At 38.2% G+C, this 19,628-nt stretch overlaps 1 protein-coding gene across 22 annotated transcripts in view; it reads left to right on the top strand.

Annotated features, from left to right (window-relative positions):
- RASGRP1 (RAS guanyl releasing protein 1) overlaps positions 1-19,628 on the top strand; it is a 996,665-nt gene that overhangs the window by 454,329 nt on the left and 522,708 nt on the right. For 2 of the 22 annotated variants that reach the window (XM_068549126.1, XM_068549129.1), the window contains exon 6: positions 6,455-6,573. The exons of the other annotated variants lie outside the window; for them this stretch is intronic. The gene's annotated coding sequence lies outside the window, so the exon portion shown is untranslated. The remainder of the gene's footprint in view (positions 1-6,454; positions 6,574-19,628) is intronic. 22 annotated transcript variants of the gene reach the window in all.

The raw sequence follows: 19,628 nt of genomic DNA, 5'->3' as shown, positions 1-19,628 counted from the left end.
CAGCTCCCAGCCCCCGCCCGCCCCGGCGGGTGAGCAGACAAGCCTCTCGGGCTGGTGAGTGCTGGTCGGCACCGATCCTCTGTGCGGGAATCTCTCCACTTTGCCCTCCGCACCCCTGTGGCTGCGCTCTCCTCCGTGGCTCCGAAGCTTCCCTCCTCTGCCACCCGCAGTCTCCGCCCGTGAAGGGCCTTCCTAGTGTGTGGAAACCTTTCCTCCTTCACAGCTCCCTCCTACTGGTGCAGGTCCCGTCCCTATTCTTTTGTCTCTGTTGTTTCTTTTTTCTTTTGCCCTACCCAGGTACGTGGGGAGTTTCTTGCCTTTCGGGAAGTCTGAGGTCTTCTGCCAGCGTTCAGTAGGTGTTCTGTAGGAGTTGTTCCACATGTAGATGTATTTCTGATGTATTTGTGGGGAGGAAGCTGATCTCCTCCGCCATCTTGAAGGTCTCTCCCTCCGTCTTTTTTTATTATAATCATTCTAGTGTGTGTGAAGCGGTATCTCATTGTGGTTTTTATTTGCATTTCTCCAACGGCTAATGATGTTAAGCATCTTTTTATTGGCTTTTTGGCCATTTGCATTTCTTTGGAAAAAGTCTCTTTAGATCCTTTTAAAGATACTCTTGAGTCCATGAAAATTCTAATGCTGAGTTTAGACTCTGTGCCTGGCCACAGCACAGCAGCATCATGAAATGCATGCCAGTAACAGGACCTGTGAATGATCAGGGCCTCCAGCACAGCTGAAATGAGATGAATGGGAGAATGTGCTCATGGACAGAATATCACAGCCTGAGGAATAGCTTCTAGAACACTGTGATGGTAAGCATTATGCCTCTAACTAGGCTGCAGACCTTAATTATTCAATCAAACACTAACCTAGGTGTCACTGTGGAGGTATTTTGTAGGTGTAATTAACATCTACAGTCGTTTCAAGGAGATGTAAAGGAGATTACCTTAGAGAAGCTGGGTGGGCATGATTTAATCAATTGAAAGGCTTTAAGAACAGAACTGAGGTTCCCTTGAAGAAGAAATTCCTCCCAGGGACTGCAGGTTTGACTCACAAAGAGCTTCAATCTGCCCTTCCTGACAGCCTACCCTAGGGATTTTGGATTTGCCTAGGCAGCAAGTTAAAGGGAAAGCCACAGTTATGTAACATATATTTATGATTGTTACAAACACCAAGAAGTTTCTGACATATCTAAAAGGGCTTCTTGTTCTCTCTGGTACAGAAGATATAGGAAATGTGAGTGATGGAAAACTATTCTCTGAAAGCAGGTCTAACTCTAGGAAAAATTGTGAATTTGGTTACACCTCCCTTTCATGGCCTCACCTCCCAGATCACAGGTCTTCTTCTACCAGATTCCTATGCCTCTTATTTCCTAACTCTTGACAGCAGCAGTAATTCTCAACTAGGAACATTTTTACCCCACAGGAGACATTTGGTCACATTTGGAGATATTTGTGGTTATCACAAGTGAGTGGGATGCTAGTAGCATCAAGTGGGTAGAGGCCAGGGATGCTGCTGAACACACTACAATTTGCAGGAAAGCCCCCATGACAAAATGGCAGTAGTGCCAAGGCTGAGAAACCTTGTTCTACAGGCTCACTAAGTGTCTCCTGGTCCATAATCTACCTAGGAATTTACCTAGGAATCTCTGATGCTTCCAAGGGGTATCTGCACTTTAAAAAAGACTTCAGAGAGCAATCTTCAAGTCACAAACAAATTGAACCTATAAATGAAATTTCAGGTCTTCTCAAGGGGGATTATTGGTTTGGAACAGAATCTATCTACTGTTTCAAAGACTAGACCAGGTAGTAGGTCTGCATAGAGAGAAACTGATTCCCTGACCCTATGAACGGTGCTGTACAGAGACCCCAATAATATCTAAATGCCTTCCTTAGGAGGGAAGCCCTTGTTATTAACCATTGCAAGTGGTCTGCTATGTCCACACTTATTTATGATAGAATCTCAGAGTAGGAAGTACTTGTAGAGGTTGTCGAATATAACTGCCAATTTATTTGAATACCGTATCATATCACGTCTTATATGTGATATCATTTCATAATATAAGGCCTGTGTTATTCCTTTCAGGTGTTGCTCAGCCTCAGTTCCAGGGCTAGACCACTCACTACCTTCTGCAACAACTTGCCTGTCATCTCCCTAAAAACAACTGCTTGCTAGAAATTCTTCCTAACATTGAGATAAAGTCTTCTTCAATTATCTTAAACCCATAGCTCCTAACTAAGCAGCGTAAATTCTGAATGTGTAATTGTGTACCTACCATTACAGGGAGATTCAAAAGGACTATGTGACTCCACAAATTTTAAGAGTTAAAATTTACTCACGATTGCTCTCTCACATGAGAGGTGTTTCAGAACAACTCTTTTTAAAATTAAGGTTTACTGAACAAGGTGGGGTGTGACAGCAGATAGGGTTGAAACGCTACATATAATCAGGCCAGGCAGCAGTAGAGGATGACACACAGGCTGGGTGACTACCAGCTGGTTCCTAATTAGGTCCTCATTAATCCTTTGATATCTTCAAAGTCTTGCTCCAGATATCCTGCCTTGAGCAAAGTATGGTGCATCCTTAAATTTTTATCCTACCTGGCTTTGAAAGGAAAGCCTTTTAGGGGCGGGGTGGGGGGATGTTTCTGATCCCCTTACGCTTACCTCATCAAAGTGTGTTTCGCTCTGCCTATGTGACGTCTGAGAGGCCTCATTAGGAGCTCATTTTATTAGCCCTGTTAAAAGAGTTTCTTTCCTGTAGAAACAGGAAGTTACGTTTTACAGTGTATATACCCCTAAGGTCTCCAGAATCTAGACACGTTTGGAGTTCTAGTCTCCAGGTCTCCAGATGCAGACAAAACTCTTCCCGAAGAGGCTCCCCATTGCTCTGGGGAAATCATTTCACACCTGGGGTCTGGCCTCTTGGCATGCCCACTTTATAGGCTCTGCTTTTCATGCAATCAGGAGAGTGATTCCACTTTGGCACTTATAATCTGTGCTTTTGGTAACCTTTAATTCTCTGTACCCTTTTAAAGGGCTCTAAAAAAAGATTGCAGTCTTGTAGGTCATTGGACCTAGTCGGTAGCTTCCTGGCTCCTTCTTCAGAAAGGAGAAATGTTGGGAAACCGAAGTCATTGAAGTATTCATGCCTTTCCAGTTCTAAAATGGGAAAAATGAGCACTAGGCAATTTTTCAGGATCTAGGATCAAAGTGGTCGGTAGCGCCATGGATTCTTCCTTATTCTGCTTTTTTAGATCTGGTCTCTAGATCTTCTCGTCCCCCTAGGAACCTAAAAGGGGCTGGGTCATCCTAAGCATCCCCCTGCAACCCCATCCACCTCTTGGGCCGTTTCCCTAGGATCTTTCTCGTGGAGTTCCTTCATCTTATGCATAGCTCCACTCCCTAGCACATAGTTCTTAGCTGAATTGTGTAAAAAGAATTATTTCCTTACAGAAGATGTGGGAGGGGTGAACTTTTCCCCCTCATACTTGATGGAAATAAAAAGAAATTCTAAATTTCATAGTGTAATTTTCAAAGAGTGTTAGCAAATAGGAAATGTCCTACAATGGCAGAAACATGACTGTTGTAGACAGTAGTGAAGCCAGGGATCAAAGTGCTTATTTCGAGAGGAGCTTTCTGCTCAAAGTCTAAAATTCAGTTTCCAAGCCTGTCTCTCTTTCTTCGGCTCCTGTGTAGGCTGTACATCTTTGATATTGTCCTAGGAAATTGTATTACAGGAGGCAGGAAAGAAAAGGTTGGTACTGATTAGAGCATTGTTTCTTAACCTTAGTCAAACCTTGATGTTACCACACCAGGAGAGAGGAAAATAAACTCCTGACGGAAGCAACACTTCAACATTTGAAAGGAAAAGCACTAAAGTTGATCCTTCCACCTTGACTCATCCTGTGTCCCACATACTTGCTTCATTTCCTGGCAGAGCATAAAATTGTCTTGCACTGGAATCTTTCATCTGAGTAAATCAGAGTTCTCTGCATAAACAAGCTTCCCAAGTCTTATTCTGTACCTTCACAGAGTATGATCATTTATGAGCCAATCGGGTAACACTTTTGTTATCTTCAACCAACAAAAATGACTTCATCTACATAAGGTGGTCAATATATTCAATTCCAATTTTTCATGCCTTCTCCAATATTTCTTTCCCAAATTTATTTGTCTTCCATTACAAAACCTATCCAAAAGTAAAACTGATTTTAAAAAAAAATTTCCTCTCTGAGCTCATGAATTTATAGGAACTTTATGTGTCCATTTGTGTCTGGGGCTTTCCTTCCTATCTTCACTCCACTACCATTTTAGCAGAATCTTTACCTATGCAGGGTCTGAAAAATGGCAAGTCCTGAAAATGTATTTGTTGAATGAATACACGTCATCATATGATGTTTTAAAGCAACAAGGAGCTGGCATTGTAGGAGATACTTATTTGTCTCGGGTAATTGCTTGTATGAATCAGCTTAGCAAACATTTATTACATGTCCCTTATGTTTCCAGAGAAGAAAAATAAACAGAAACTAAAACTTTATGTATTTGTAACTTTTTTTTTTAGAGCTATTTTTTCTACATTCTCCCCTCGAGAATTTAAGTCCCTGTTTCTTTGCACCACACTGTGTTCTGACTTTCTTCTAATGAAAACAATTACAGCAGCCAGATATTTGTAGTCTGATCTGTCCTTTTTGATACCTACACTGAATTTCTCCCACCCACTCCCAGTGATTAAAAATAATCAGAACCCAAGGTATTGGCAACAACCTGGGCTTTGCTAGCCATTGACCTTTCTCCCACATGATCCAGTGGAAAACGAATTTTCTGCATAAGAACAAAAGCCTCTAGAACAGTGAACATGTCATCCTTTGATTTTTCTGATATTATGTGGATTTAAACAATTCGATAATTTTATAAAACTGGGGGGAAATATCAAAGTCCTCATGACTTAAGAGTGTGACCACTAGAAGTCCTTGTTTCTTCAGCCTTTTCTTTTCTGGCTTAAAGCAGAGAGATGTTTAAAATCAGTTTCTTTTTTTGTAAAATGGGAATAATGATGGGTGAAGTAGAGCAACATAAGTGGTTAGAGAACTGTGCATCCTAGATTATAGTGAAAAGTGTGGTACAGATAATCAATAGAATGAAAGGATGAGAAGAGTGTTGACGTAGTATTAGATAAAGGCTTCAAGGAGGTGGTACCTGAGAGTCAGTGAAGACTGGTGAGATTTGACACTAACAAATTAGGGAGAAACATTCCAAAACCATAAAATAACAATTACCCATAGAGGTAGACGTTTTGAACTTAACTTTGAGAGGAGTCTTTCACCAGGGGAAAAATGGTTGGCACAAAACATTTTATATCTGGGTAGCTGAAATTAGCTCTTCCTGATAATTCCCTTGGGACATATCAAGTATTTCTCCCCAAATCCCATCAGATCAAAGTCTGTTGGATGTTTCCTTTAGGACCAAGTGGATTGGTTTGCAGCTGGTACTTATTAGAAAATCGAGGATGAAGATGACTTACCAAATTGGCTAATGGACAAGACTAAATTCTTGTAGATCATAATATTTACAGTAAGAATGAGAACTATTGGCTTAATTTTTATATAGATAATCTGCATGTTGCCCTAAAAAACAAGTCAGTTGTTTTCCAGGCAGAAAAGGAATTAAAAGGAAAATGAAGCACATTTTCTTTCTGCTTCGCTCCTCAGCCTATATCCTCCTTGTTGAAAGCTATGTCCATTGGCCCATTCATGGAAATCCTTACAAAGTGTATTGACTGGGGAATTAACTTATTTCAATCCTATCAACTTCTCTTAGTAATTTAACATGTAGTCATTTGAGTCTATGTTATATAAAATGTAAATTGTGTAATAAATTCTTTCATCTTTGTTCATATCTTAAATCCTCAGAATCTTGGCTAAGGGACTCTATTAGGTAAAACTAAGTATAATTAAATCATATAGTTTCTGGAGGGGAGTCCAAGATAATTTCCTATTTTTAATAATGCCCATCTTTCAGAGGCATGTGATAGGCCATTCAACAGAGTCCTTTTGACAAGTGTGCTCTCAAATGCAGCTTTTCTTTTTACAAGAGAAGCAACAACAAACAGCTGGATGTTTTGGTCAGTTCTGTCCAAAGACATTGAAATTTTTCCCCTTTTGAGGCTTAGTGTAGAAAGTAAAGTATGAAATTGGATGCTCAAGCCTGCAGTAGTGCTATTTTCAGACCTGTGTAAAACCATAAGAGGAAATTCCCAAGTCCTTTTCCCAGCCGATACTAATTGGCTTTCATTTCCCATGGTTCCTGGAGGAAGCAATTTAACACGCTAAGGAGTAACTTGAATGTTCCATACATCTTCCTGTTTCATTTGAAACCAAGATCTAGGATTCTAACTCATTCCAACATTGTCCAGGTTACTGGGAAGATAGTTTTCTTATTTTATTATTTTTTAGACGTCTTCTGTAACCGGAAGTACTCCAGGGACAACGGTTCCGTTCAGGGACTGGGCAACTACATTAGCCTATGCCAGCCTTGCACTTCAGTAGAACCAGTCAAAGCCACCAGTGTCAAGGTAAAGAAACTAACTGCCAACTTGTTTAAATCCATCACCTTGTTGAATCCTAATGCCAAATTTGTCCTTGCTTTTTATTTTGTCCAGAATATCACAGACTAATTGTACAACACCTACTGTTTCTTCAAGGCCTTCCACATGTCTCGTCCTTTCACAGTATTTGTCCCAATCACAACAAATTTGATAATAGCTGCTTCATTTAAACTCAATGTATTATTAAAAACATCCATTGACATACATAGGCTACTGCATATTTGTTAAATCTTTTAATATATCTACTTCATTTTTCATTATTTCTAAAATATTTATTGGCCATTAATGTAGCACTGTCCCTATCTCATGGACCATGTTGTCTAGTAAAACTTTTAGATGAAACGATCAATAATGAGAAAGTGTGAGATTGGTTCAAGATGGCAGAGTAGAAGGATGTGCGCTCACTCCCTCTTGTGAGAGCACCAAAATCACAACTAACTGCTGAACAATCATCGACAGGAAGACACTGGAACTCACCAAAAAAAATACCCCACATCCAAAGACAAAGGATAGGCTGCAATGAGACGGTAGGAGGGGCACAATCACAATAAAATCAAATCCCATAACCGCTGGGTTCATGACTCACAAACTGGAGAACAATTATACCATAGAAGTCCGCCCAGTGGAGTGAAGGTTCTGAGCCCCATGTCAGGCTTCCCAACCTGGGGGTCTGGCAATGGGAAGAGGAATTCCCAAAGAATCAGACTTTGAAGGCTAGCAGGATTTGATTGCAGGATTTCAATAGGACTGGGGGAAACAGAGACTCCACTCTTGGAGGGCACACACAAAGTAGGGTGTGCATCAGGACGCAGGGGAAGGAGCAGTGACCCCATAGGAGACTGAACCAGGCCTACCTGCTAGTGTTGGACGGTCTCCTGCAGAGGCAGGGGGTGGCTGTGGTTTACCATGGGGGCAAGGACACTGGCAGCAGAAGTTCTGGGAAGTACTCCTTGGCATGAGCCCTCCCAGAGTCGGACATTAGCCCCACCAAAGAGCCTGGAACCTCTAGTGCTGGGTCGCCTCAGGCCAAACAACCAACAGGGAGGGAACTCAGCCCCACCCATCAGCAGACAAGTGGATTAAAGTTGTACTGAGCTCTGTTGACCACAGCAACACCCAGCTCTACCCACAACCAGTGCCTCCCATCAGGAAGCTTGCACAAGGCTCTCAGATAGCCTCATCCACCAGAGGGCAGACAGCAGAAGCAAGAAGAACTACAGTCCTGCAGCCTGTGGAACGAAAACCACACTCACAGAAAAATAGACAAAATAAAAAGGCAGAGGACTATGTACCAGATGAAGGAACAAGATAAAACCCCAGAAAAACAACTAAATGAAGTGGAGATAGGCAACCTTCCAGAAAAAGAATTCAGAATAATTATAGTGAAGATGATCCAGGACCTTGGAAAAAGAATGGAGGCAAAGATCGAGAAGATACAAGAAATGTTTAACAAGGACCTAGAAGAATTAAAGAACAAACACGTAGAAGAATTAAAGAACAAACAGAGACGAACAATACAATAATTGAAATGAAAAATACACGAAAAGGAATCAATAGCAGCATAACTGAGGCAGAAGAACAGATAAGGGACCTGGAAGACAGAATGGTGGAATTCGCTGCCACAGAACAGGATAAAGAAAAAAGACTGAAAAGAAATGAAGATAGCCTAAGAGACCTCTGGGACAACATTAAACGCACCAACATTCATATTATAGGGGTCCCAGAGGGTGAAGAGAGAGAGAAAGGGTATGAGAAAATATTTGAAGAGATCATAGTCAAAAACTTCCCTAACATGGGCAAGGAAATAGCCACCCAAGTCCAGGAAGCGCAGAGAGTCCCAGGCAGGATAAACCCAAGGATAAACACGCTGAGACACATAGTAATCAAACTGACAAACTTTAAAGACAAAGAACATTTATTAAAAGCAACAAGGAAAAAATGACAAATAGCATACAAGGGAACTCCCATAAGGTTAACAGCTGATTTCTCAGAAAATCTACAAGCCAGAAGGAAGTGGCATGATATATTTAAAGTGATGAAAGGGAAGAACCTACAGCCAAGATTATTCTACCCGGCAAGGATCTCATTCAGATTCAAAGGAGAAATCAAAAGCTTTACAGACAAGCAAAAGCTAAGAGAATTTAGCACCACCAAACCAGCTCCACAACAAATGCTAAAGGAACTTCTCTAAGTGGGAAACACAAGAGAAGAAAAGGACCTACAAAAACAACCCCAAAACAATTAAGAAAATGGTAATAGGAACATACATATCAATAATTACCTTAGGGCTTCCCTGGTGGCGCAGTGGTTGAGAATCTGCCTGCCAGTGCAGGGGACACGGGTTCGTGCCCTGGTCTGGGAAGATCCCACATGCCGCAGAGCAACTAGGCCCATGAGCCACAACTACTGAGCCTGTGCGTCTGGAGCCTGTGCTCCACAACAAGGGAGGCCGCGATAGTGAGAGGCCCGTGCACCGCGATGAAGAGTGGCCCCTGCTTGCCACAACTGGAGAAAGCCCTCGCACAGAAACGAAGACCCAACACAGCCAAAAATAAATTAATTAATTAATTAAAAAAAGAATCAATGTCTGATCATTGTTTAAAATAAATAAATAAATAATTACCTTAAATGTGAATGGATTAAATGCTCCAACCAAAAGACACAGGCTGGCTGAATGGATACAAAAACAAGACCTGTATATATGCTGTCTACAAGACACCCACTTCAGACCCAGGGACACATAAAGACTGAAAGTGAGGGGATGGAAAAAGGTATTGCATGCAAATGGAAATCAAAAGAAAGCTGGAGTAGCAATACTCATATCAGATAAAATAGACTTTAAAATAAAGAATGTTACAAGAGACAAGGAAGGACACTACATAATGATCAAGGGATCAATCCAAGAAGAAGATATAACAATTATAAATATATATGCACCCAACATAGGAGCACCTCAATACATAAGGCAAATGTTAACAGCTATAAAAGAGGAAATCGACAGTAACACAGTAATAGTGGGGGACTTTAACACCTCACTAACACGAATGGACAGATCATCCAGACAGAAAATTAATAAAGAAACACAAGCTTTAAATGACACAATAGACCAGATAGATTTAATTGATATTTATAGGACATTCCATCCAACAATAGCAGATTACACTTTCTTCTCAAGTGCACATGGAACATTCTCCAGGGCAGATCACATCTTGGGTCACAGATCAAGCTTTGGTAAATTTAAGAAAATAGAAATCATATCAAGCATCCTTTCTGACCACAATGCTATGAGATTAGAGATGGGAAAAAAACCGTAAAAAACACAAACAGGTGAAGGCTAAACAATACATTACTAAATAACCAAGAGATCACTGAAGAAATCAAAGAGAAAATCAAAATATACCTAGAGACAAATGACAATGAAAACACGATGATCCAAAACCTATGGGATGCAGCAAAAGCAGTTCTAGGAGGGAAGTTTATAGCAATACAATCCTACCTCAAGAAACAAGAAAAATCTCAAATAAACAATCTAACCCTACACCTAAAGGAACTACAGAAAAAAGAGCAAACGAAACCCAAAGTTAGTAGAAGGAAAGAAATCATAAAGATCAGAGCAGAAATAAATGAAATAGAAACAAAGAAAACAATAGCAAAGATCAATAAAACTAAAAGCTGGTTCTTTGGGAAGATAAACGAAATTGATAAAACTTTAGCCGGACTCATCAAGAAAAAGAGGGAGAGGACTCAAATCAATAAAATTAGAAATGAAAAAGGAGAAGTTACAACAGACACCGCAGAAATACAAAGCATCCTAAGAGACTACTACAAGCAGCTCTATGCCAATAAAATGGACAACCTGGAAGAAATGGACAAATTTTTAGAAAGGTATAACCTTCCAAGACTGAACCAGGAAGAAACAGAAAATATGAACAGACCAATCACATGTAATGAAATTGAAACTGTGGTTAAAAATCTTCCAACAAACAAAAGTCCAGGACCAGATGGCTTCACAGGTGAATTCTATCAAACATTTAGAGAAGAGCTAACACCCATCCTTCTCAAACTCTTCCAAAAAATTGCAGAGGAAGGAACACTCCCAAACTCATTCTACGAGGCCACCATCACCCTGATACCAAAACCAGACAAAGACACTACAAAAAAAGAAAATTACAGACCAATATCACTGATGAATATAGATGCAAAAATCCTCAACAAAATACTAGCAAACAGAATCCAACCACACATTAAAAGGATCATACACCACGATCAAGTGGGATTTATCCCAGGGATGCAAGGATTCTTCAATATACGCAAATCAATCAATGTGATACACCATATTAACAAATTGAAGAATAAAAACCATATGATCATCTCAATAGATGCAGAAAAAGCTTTTGACGAAATTCAACACCCATTTATGATAAAAACTCTGCAGAAAGTGGGCATAGAGGGAAGCTACCTCAACATAATAAAGGCCATACATGACAAGCCCACAGCAAACATCATTCTCAATGGTGAAAAACTGAAAGCATTTCTTCTAAGGTCAGGAAAAGACAAGGATGTCCACACTCACCATTATTATTCAGCATAGTTTTGGAAGTCTTAGCCATGGCAGTCAGAGAAGAAAAAGAAATACAGATTGGATAAAAAGAAGTAAAACTGTCACTGTTTGCAGATGACATGATGCTGTACATAGATAATCCTAAAGATGCCACCAGGGAACTACTAGTGCTAATCAATGGATTTGGTAAAGTTGCAGGATACAAAATTAATGCACAGAAACCACTTGCATACCTATACACTAACAATGAAAGATCAGAAAGAGAAATTAAGGAAACAACCTCATTCACCATTGCAACACAGTGAATAAAATACCTAGGAATAAACCTACCTAAGGAGACAAAAGACCTGTACTCAGAAAACTATAAGACACTGATGAAAGAAATCAATGATGACTCAAACAGATGGAGAGATACACCATGTTCCTGGATTGGAAGAATCAATATTGTGAAAATGACTATACTACCCAAAGCAGTCTACGGATTCAGTGCAATCCTTATCAAATTACCAATGGCATTTTTTACAGAACTAGAGCAAAAAAATCTTAAAATTTGTATGGAGACACAAAAGACCCCGAATAGCCAAAGGAGTCTTGAGGGAAAAAAATGGAGCTGGAGGAATCAGACTCCCTGACTTCAGACTATACTACAGAGCGACAGTAATCAAGACAATGTGGTAATTGCACAAAAACAGAAATATAGATCAGTGGAACAGGATAGAAAGCCCAGAAAAAAACCCACGCACCTATGGTCAACTAATCTATGACAGAGGAGGCGAGGGTATACAATGGAGAAAAGACAGTCTCTTCAATAAGTGGTGCTGGGAAAAGTGGACAGCTACATGTAAAAGAATGAAATTAGAACACTTCCTAACACCATACACAGAAATAAACTCAAAATGGATTAAAGACCTAAAGGTAAGACTGGACACTATAAAACTCTTAGAGGAAAACATAGGAAGTACACTCTTTGACATAAGTTACAGCAATATCTTTTTTGACCCACCTCCTAGAGTAGTGGAAATAAAACCAAAAATAAACAAATGGGACCTAATGAAACTCAAAAGCTTCTGCACAGCAAAGGAAACTATAAACAAGACAAAAAGACAACCCTCAGAATGGGAGAAAATATTTGCAAACAAATCAACGGACAAAGGGTTAATCTGCAAAATATATAAACAGCTCATGCAGCTCAATATTTAAAAAACAACCCAATCCAAAAATGGGCAGAATACCTTAGATAGATAGATCTAGATATTTCTGTATGTCTTGTGTGGAGAAATAGATATTTCTCCACACAAGACATACAGATGACCAAGAGGCACATGAGAAGCTGCTCAACATCACTAATCATTAGAGAAATGCAAATCAAAACCACAGTGAGGTATCACCTCACACCAGTCAAAATGAACATCATCAAAAAATCTAGAAACAATAAATGCTGGAGAGAGTGTGGAGAAAAGGGAAGCCTCTTGCACTGTTGGTGGGAATGTAAATTGATACAGCCACTCTGGAGAGCAGTATGGAGGTTCCTTAAAAAACTAAAAATAGAACTACGATACGACCCAGCAATCCCAGTACTGGGTGTATACCCTGAGAAAACCATAATTCAAAAAGAGTCATGTACCACAAAGTTCAGTGCAGCTGTATTTACAATAGCCAGGACATGGAAGCAACCTAAGTGTCCATTGACAGATGAATGGATAAAGATGTTGTACATATATACAATGGAATATTACTCAGCCCTAAAAAGGAATGAAATTGGGTCATTTGTAGAGATGTGAATGGACCTAGAGACTGTCATACAGAGTGAGGTAAGTCAGAAAGAGAAAAACAAATATCATATATTAACGCATATATGTGGAACCTAGAAAAATGGTATAGATGAACTGGTTTGCGAGGCAGAAATAGAGACACAGATGTAGAGAACAAACATACGGACACCAGGGTGGGAAGGGGGTGGTGGTGGTGGAATGAATTGGGAGATTGGGATTGACATATATACACTAATATGTATAAAATAGATAACTGATAATTACCTGCTGTATTAAATAAATTAAATTAAAAAAAGAAAAAAAAAAAGATAGCTTAAAAAAAAATAATGAGAAAGTGCTGTAAGTGCTTCTATAGTGAGCTGTGGTAACCCAGGGAAGGAACATATAAAACATATTGGTACTCAGAGAAGCATTTTGGGAGACATCAAGTGTCTCCCAGTGAGCTATATAAATATGGGAAGGAGGAAGGGCATTTCAAAAGATAGAACAGAATGGACAAAGGCATGGAAATGCTTGAAGGTGTAGCATGTATTCAGAGAATGGCAGGTTGTTCAGTGTGGCTGAAGTCAGGTTAGGAGTTTGGGGAAATAATGGGACAAAAAGAGAGTCAAGCCCTTTTAAAGAGCTTGTGCCTTTTGGCAATTGAGAACACTTGAAGATTTCTAAGCAGATGAGTGATGCTATCATAGTTAGATATAAGAGGTACTGTGATAACTATTATTATGGGATGGTTTGAAGAGCAATGAGATTGACAGAAAACTGCTCAAGCAGATAAGACTAAAGTTGATAAGGACCTGATCTAGGAAAAGAGTTAATTCATGGAAACTTAAAGTGATAAAACAAACAGATTGCTAAAACATTAGCTATTGAGAGTAAGGGAGTGTGGGCGTTCTTGGATGACTCAAGGTTTCTGGCTTTTATCATTGGATCAAATATGTTACATGAAAATAAACAGAGACTAAAGAATGAAGAATAGAAGAAGAGATGAAGGCGGAGCAGAAAGTATGGGAAGGGGGTTTAAGAAATGAGTTCAGTTTTGAACATGTGCTTCTTGATGTCCGTTTTTGATGTCTAATAGGACATTAAAAGTAAATCTCAAGAGAGAAGTCTGACTAGAGCGTCTGTATGTGACTTATTAGCAGAGAAGTGGCGTTAAAACCATGAAATTGGATAAGATTGCCCAGAGAATGTAAAGTGAGGAAATGGCCAATGACAGAATTCTGGGGAATGCCATAATGTAAGCTGTAGACAGAGGAAAAGGGTAACAGAAGAGAGTGAAATGTGGTTGGAGAGACAGGTAGAAAGTTGAATGAGAGCAGTGTCCAAAACTCCAGAGAAGGGAGTTAGATGATAGTTTTAGTTTCCTAGGGTTGCCATTAACAAATTACAACAAACTTAAAACGATAGAAATTTATTCTTTACGAATCCTGAAGGCTAGAAGTCTGAAATCAAGGTATGGGTAGGGCTATGCTTCCTCTGCAGACTCTTGGGAAGAATCCTTCCTCGCCTCTTCTAGTGGCTTTCCAGCAATCCATAGTGTTTCTTGTAGCTGCATCATCCCAGTCTCCTCTGGCTTCACATGGCCTTCTTCTCTTTGTGCATCTCTATGTTTTCTTCTCTTCTTGTGAGGATACCAGTCATTGGATTTAGAGCGCACCCTAATCCCATACAACCTCATCTCCATTCTTAATTAATTACATCTGCAATGAATCTGTTTTCAAATAAGGTCACATTTTGAAGTTCCAGGTGGACATGAATTTGGGGGGAACACTATTCAACCCACTACAATGGTCAATGACTATATCTTATGACCTTCACACATGTATAAGATGCCCTGCCATCATCAGAAACCATGGCTTTTCTCTGGGGATTTCTCAGATTTACCAAGCAGAAGATGAATTTATAGGGGAAAAAAAAGAGAGAGAGAGAAAGAGAAAGAAACAGATTCTAGGAGAGAGGAAGCAGAGTTGATACCTATCCTTTACCAGTTTTCTTCCGTAGGACACATTTAAATGTTCCCTCCTTTTGTGAAGCAGGAGCTGTGCATTGAAAATTGTCCTAACATTCTGATAATATTCCCCACAATATGAAGGTAGGCCTAGGAATGTAAATCAGACTTAGGTCCTTATAGCTCAGCAAGACAGAAGAGTCAAAAGAGTTGTGTGGTTGTTGGGTTGGGGCCCTGGGGTTCATAGCCCCATGTGATTTCTCCTGGGTGTGGTATCTAGATTGTCCTTTTAAATCACTCTGGTCAATTTGTGGTTTGCCTTCCAGTTATTATAGCTGTATATCTTTCATCAATTAAGTCAAAAGAAGTTATTTCCCAGTAGTATTGAAGTAAGGTTAAATGCATGACTGTTTTTATGCAAAGATAAACTTGTCTCTGAACTAGTATCTCATAAAAGACAACTCCCACAATACCTAGGTAATTGTGGAGAACGAATCCCAGATTAAAAAATGAAAACTTTATGGCTGACTATATTCTCCAGGTAGGTGTATTGAGGTTGCGACACATATTGGAAGAAAAGGTGACGAAGCCACTGAACAGTTACATTTTAGCAGAGAGAGAAAATTGGCAGGTTTTCTGCCATTTTAGTAAACATCAAGACTGAGAGAATCTTTCTTTACCAGATATTTACCACTGCCCAATAAAAATCCGATAGCAAGTCAAATCAGGATTAGTCCCAAACAATTGTTGGAATCAATCCATCCTTTCTCTGCATCTGCTCTTTAATACGTGTCCAGAGCAGTGGTGACCAAAATTTGTGACCAGATATGAATTTCATGGCTATTGCTATGTCTGGGCTGGACCTTGAAGGTAGCTTTGACTCGACAATATTGTTACAAAATTTTTCATGACGTTTTAAATTGAAGGGTGTTCATCTGTCAAAGAATCATCATTATTATTGTCACTTATCCTCGCCATCCCACCCATTCCTAAAACAAATTTTTGCTCTGATGTTGTTTACTCTTAATAGAGTGGAAAAGCCCATCATGGACCAAACATAAAGGAATTTTGCTATTAGCCTTCCAGAGGAACTCATTATATGTCAGTTTCAAAGGCAATGTTACCACATGATTTTAGGAAACGTAGACTTTATTATAAGGGCAAAATTATGTCACATATTTAACCACACTATCTAAAACAAGGTTTTCAAAGTTTGTCAAGGGTGTCTAAATCACATTATAAATGTATGCTTAACTTTGTAAGAAGCAAACTATTTTCCAAAATAATTGTCTATTTTATTTGTGTTTATTTTATAGTGATTTTTGTTAATTTAAGTGATTAGGTGATTGTTTAATTTATATTGCCCAAATCACTGTATGATAGTTATAATTGTTCTATCCTGGCCAGCACTTGGTATTGGTAAATTTTTAAATTTAGACCATCTAGTAGGTGTGTAGTGCTATCCCATAGTGGTTTTAATTTACATCACACTACTGAGTAATGATGTTGACCATATTTTCATGTGTTTATGGGTCATTTGCATATTTTGCTTCTCTCCTCTATTTTGTACTATTGTGTTTTTTAATTGAAGTATAGTTGATTTACAATACTGTATTAATTTCAAGTGTACAACATAGTGATTTAATATTTTAATAGATTATACTCCATTTAAAGTTATTACAAATTGATGGCTGTATTTCCCTGTGCCGTACAGTATATCCTTGTTGCTTTTTTTTTTATATACATAGTAGTTTGTATCTCTTAATCCCTTACCTCTGTATTGCTCCTCCCATGTTCCCTCTCTCCACTGGTAACCACTAGTTTGTTCTGTATATTTGTGAGTCTGTTTCTGTTTTGTTATATACCTTCATTTGTTTTATTTTTTAGATTCCACATATAAATGATAACATAGAGTATATGTCTTTCTCTGTCTGACTTATTTCACTGAACATAATACCCTCTAGGTCCATCCACATTGCAAATGGCAGAATTTCATTCTTTTTTATGGCTGAGTAATATTCCATTGCATATGTGTACCACATCTACTTTATCCATTCATCTGTTGATGAACACTTAGGTTGCTTCTGTATCTTAGCTTTCGTAAATAATGCTGCTATGAACATTGGAGTGATTGTATCTTTTCAAATTAGTGTTTTTGTTTTCTTTGGACAATTACCCATAAGTGGGATTGCTGGATCATATGGTAGTTCTATTTTTAGTTTTTTGAGGAACCTCCATACTGTGGCCAGGACTTCCGATACTATGTTAAATAGAAGTGGTGAGAGTGGGCATCCTTGTCTTGTTCCTGAATTTAGAGGAAAGGCTTTCAGCCTTTTACCACTGAATATGATGTTAGCTGTGGATTTGTCATAGATGGCCTTTATTATGTTGAGATACGTTCCCCCTATGCCCACTTTGATGAGAGTTTTTATCTGTTCCAGTCTTGGAAGGTCGTATGTTTCTAAAAATTTGTCCAGTTTTTCTTGGTTGTCCATTTTGTTGGCATATAACTGTTCATAGTATTCTCCTATGATTTTTTTATCTCTGTGATATTGGTTGTCATTTTTTCTTTCATTTCTTATTTTGTTTATTTGGGTCCTCTCTCTTTTTTTCATGATGAGCCTGGCTAAAGGGTTATCAATTTTATCTTTCCAAATTCCAGCTCTTGGTTTCATTGATCTATTTTGGAGGGGTGTCTCTATATTATTTATTTTCTCTCTGATCTTTATTATTTTATTTGTTCTGCTGACTTTGGGCTTTGTTTGTTTGTCTTTTCTAATTCCTTTAGATGGTAGGTTAGGTTGTTTCTTTGAGATTTTTCTTGTTTCTTGAAGTAGGCCTGTATTGCTGTAAAATTCCCTCTTAGAACTGCTTTTGATATATCCCATGGACTTTGGAAAGCTTTGCTTCCATTTTCATATGTCTCAAGGTATTTTCTGATTTCCTCTTTCATTTGTTCATTGAATCATTGGTTTTTTATTAGCATGTTGTTTAGTCTCCTGTGTTTGTGATTTTCCCGTTTTTCTTCCTGTAATTGATTTATAGTTTCATACCTTTGTGGTCAGGAAAAAATGCTTGATACAATTTCTGTTCTCTTAAGTTTGAGACTTGTTTTGTGACCTATCATATGATCTAAACTGGCGAATGCTCCATGTGCACTTGAAAAGACTGTGTATTCTGCTATTTTTGGATGGAATGTCCTGTAAATATCTATTAAGTTCAAATGATCTAATATGTCATTTAAGACCACTGTTTCAATAGATTTTCTGTTTGGATGATCTGTCCATTGATGTAAGTGGGTGTTAAAGTCCCCTATTCTTATTTGATTATTGTCAATTTTACCCTTTATGTCTGTTTATGTTTGCTTTATATATTTAGGTGCTCATGTATTTGGTGCATATACGTTAATGAGTAATATCCTCTTCTTGTATTGATCTATTTATCATTATGTAATGCACTTCTTTGCCTTTTGTACAGTATTTGTTTTAAAATCTATTTTATCTGATTAAATATTTTTACCCCAGCTTTCTTTTCATTTCCATTTGCCTGGATATCTTTTTCCATTCCTTCACTTTCAGTCTGCATGCCTTTAGATCCAAAGTGAGTCTTTTGCAGGCAGCATCTAGATAGGTCTTGTTTTTGTTTGTAATCCATTCAACCACCCTATGTCTTTTACTGGAGCATTTAGTTCATTTACATTTAAAATAATTATTGATAAGTATGCACTTATTGCCATTTTGTTGATTGTTTTCTGGTTGTTTTTGTAGTTTTTGTATGTTCCTTTATTCCTCTCTTATTCTCTTCCCTTGTGTTTTGATGATTTTCTTTAGCGTTATATTTGGATTTCTTTGACTTTATTTTTTTGTATATCTATTATAGGTTTTTGATTTGTAGTTAACACGAGGTTCCTTTATAACAATCAATATATAAAGCAGTCTATTTTCAGTTGATAGTCACTTGAATGCATTCTAAAGCACTACATTACCACTCCCTCTTCCATGTTTTATTTTTTACGTCATAATTAACATCTTTTTATTTTGTGTATTCCTTAACTACTTATTATAGTTATAGTTGCTTTTACTACTTTTATCCTTTAACTTCATATTAGTTTTATGAGTGGTTGATCCAATACTTTTCGTATATGTTTGCCATTACCGGTGAGATATTTTTCTTTCATATATTTTCTTATATCTAATTATGACCTGTTCTTTTCCACTTAGAGAAGTCTCTTTAACATTTCTTTTAAAGCTTTAGTGGTGATAAACTCCTTTAGTTTTTGCTTTTCTGGGAAACTCTTTATCTCTCCTTCAATTCTGAATGATAACCTTGCCAGATAGAGTATTTTTGTTTATAAGTCTTTTTTCTTTCAGCACTTTAGATATATCATGCCACTCCATTCTGACCTGCAAAATTTACTCTGGAAAATCCATTGATAATCTTATGGAGGTTCCCTTATGTAACTACTTGTTTATTCTCTTACTGCTTTTAAAATTCAATCTTTATCTTTAACTTCTGACACTTTAATCATAATGTGTCTTGATGTAGATCTCTTTGGTTTTATCTTATTTGGGACTTTGCTTCCTGGGCCTGGATGTCTGTTTCCTTCCCCAGATTAGAGAAGTTTTCAGCCATTATTTCTTCAAATAAGTTTTCTGCGCCTTTCTTCTCTTCTGGGACCCCTACAATGTGGTCAGAAAAGATGCTTGATACGATTTCAATTTTCTTAAATTTTCTGAGGCTT

The sequence above is a fragment of the Eschrichtius robustus genome, chromosome 1 (assembly GCF_028021215.1).
Source record: "Eschrichtius robustus isolate mEscRob2 chromosome 1, mEscRob2.pri, whole genome shotgun sequence".
Taxonomy (NCBI): domain Eukaryota; kingdom Metazoa; phylum Chordata; class Mammalia; order Artiodactyla; family Eschrichtiidae; genus Eschrichtius; species Eschrichtius robustus.
This window is presented reverse-complemented; position numbering and strand designations above follow the sequence as displayed.